The sequence below is a fragment of the Fulmarus glacialis genome, unplaced genomic scaffold, assembly GCF_000690835.1.
Source record: "Fulmarus glacialis isolate BGI_N327 unplaced genomic scaffold, ASM69083v1 scaffold2380, whole genome shotgun sequence".
NCBI classification, from domain to species: Eukaryota; Metazoa; Chordata; class Aves; order Procellariiformes; family Procellariidae; genus Fulmarus; species Fulmarus glacialis.
In genome coordinates this window covers 1-1,954 of record NW_009189375.1, presented here as the reverse complement: position 1 = coordinate 1,954, position 1,954 = coordinate 1, and the positions used below count along the sequence as shown (strand labels likewise).

At 47.9% G+C, this 1,954-nt stretch overlaps 1 pseudogene; it reads right to left on the bottom strand.

Moving 5' to 3' along the window:
* Positions 1-282: 282 nt before the first annotated feature.
* On the bottom strand, positions 283-1,332 carry LOC104071823 (annotated as a pseudogene).
* Positions 1,333-1,954: the final 622 nt, after the last annotated feature.

Genomic DNA, 1,954 nt, shown 5'->3' with positions numbered 1-1,954 from the left:
GAAGTCTGACAAACTGTTTGCAGTTCTAGCAGGGATCAACACATTTCTAGAATTAAAACCAACATCTTGGAAAACAAAAATGCTCTGAACAAGGACTCCTTCTTCAACCCAATGCACAAGGGACCTTTCTTTAGTAAGCTATAAAATCACTTACTAATCAATTATTTTTGTACTGATTTATTAACTGCTCTCCAGCTGTTCAGATTGGCACTTAAAAAAAATTCCTGGATGGTCCTACTGAAATTTTCAAAAGCATTTTCTCTGGAGTACTGTTGGTCCAACCTCGCTATAGTCTTCCCTGGTAACCCACATATTCCTAAACGCCTAAAGTTGGCAAGGATGGAAGCACCAATCCACACTGAGTACATCCGATCTTGTGGTGAGATGATCTTGACATGAGTTGTGTTCGGAACTCCTGTCTGGAGCTCCTTCAGAAGCCTTTCCTTGAAACCTTGGAAAAGAGTCTATCTCTAAGCAAGTTCCTTAGGATGTTGGACTGGATATCCTCGCGACACTTGGTGATGCTCTGGAGGACCATCCCCCCAACCCCTGGCCCTGGGATTTCTGCCTCTGTGGGTGCAAAAAGCGCTTCAGGAGATCGGAATAGCTGGTCTCCTGCCTTCCGTCAGGGAGAATGTACTCGCACATGAGTTTTTCAGGCTTTTCCCGAATATTTTGGCTAGGATCTAAAGCAATGTAGCACAGCTTCTCCTTCATAGCCCTGACAATTTCTCTCTCTGCTGTGCTTACGAAGGAGTGCCCAGTCTCCAAGAGGAGCCCAGCAAGGTATTTGGTTACACCTCTGCCAGCAAAATCCAGCCTGGAAATGCTGTGTCGCAGGTAGTGGCCATTGTAGACAGGGACCGTGACGGTGACACCATTGCCCCTGTCCAGCACTAGTCCAGTTGTGCGGGCACAGGCATACAGGGCTGTTAGCGCCTGCAGAGTCACGAAAAGGGCAGGCACCTGGAAGCTTTCCAACATCATCACAGCCATTTTTTCTCGATGAGACAAAGGATTGAGAGGGGTGTCAGTCAGCAGTGCTGGCCTCTCATTCGGTTTCATTTTGAGTTCATGTTCGTATAGATATCTCCAGATCTTCTCCATGTCATCCCAGGATGCAACTACCCCATTTTCCATCGAGTAAGTAAAAGACAAAATGTCCCTTTTGGACTGGGCTTCTTCCCCAATATAGCAGTCCTTGTGACACACCCCAGACATGACAGGTTTGAATTTGGGGTATCCCACAACAGTAGAAATAACTGAACGGGGTGCATGTTCCCCTGACAGACCAGCCTTACACTGTCCAGAGCCGATGTCAAAAATCACTGCGCGGGTCCCTGTCACCGCCGCTGCCGAGTCAGACATCCTGCGCAGGATGGTGCTGTGCCTGGCAGCGGCTGCTGGCACAGTGCATCGGCGAAACGTTCTAGATCCCCCAGTCGCAAATAGACATTGTTCGGCTGAGCTTACAATCCTCTGCAGCTGCACCGGGAACGCTGCTTCCTCCAGGGAGCCGGCAGTGTGGAACATTTTGATTCAGGGCTAGTACTTGGAAGTGAAACTGGGTGTTCTTACTTCCCAAATAAATTACAGCAGAGAATCAATGGATTTTTTCAGACCCTCAGGCACAGAGGAGGGTCAGTTACAGTGATTGCATTTGCATTGATTTATATTTGGATTCTGTTGGGGGTTTTGCTGGGTTTCTAAAGCAAACATTTTTAATGAGGTAAAGAATAACATGAGAGCTAGTTTTAGAACACAAAACACAGATATCTCAAAGACCTTAGAGAATAATCTCCTAGCAGAGGAGGTGTGCTACTCCCCATATGACTCCAAGGCAGGCTGGGAGTCAGTTAAGGTGTTACTGCATCCCTGTGACTTGTGCACACCTGTAAACTCTGCAGAGGGGGAGGGTGAGGGGGAGGGGAAGGGGAAGGGGAAGGGAAAGGGG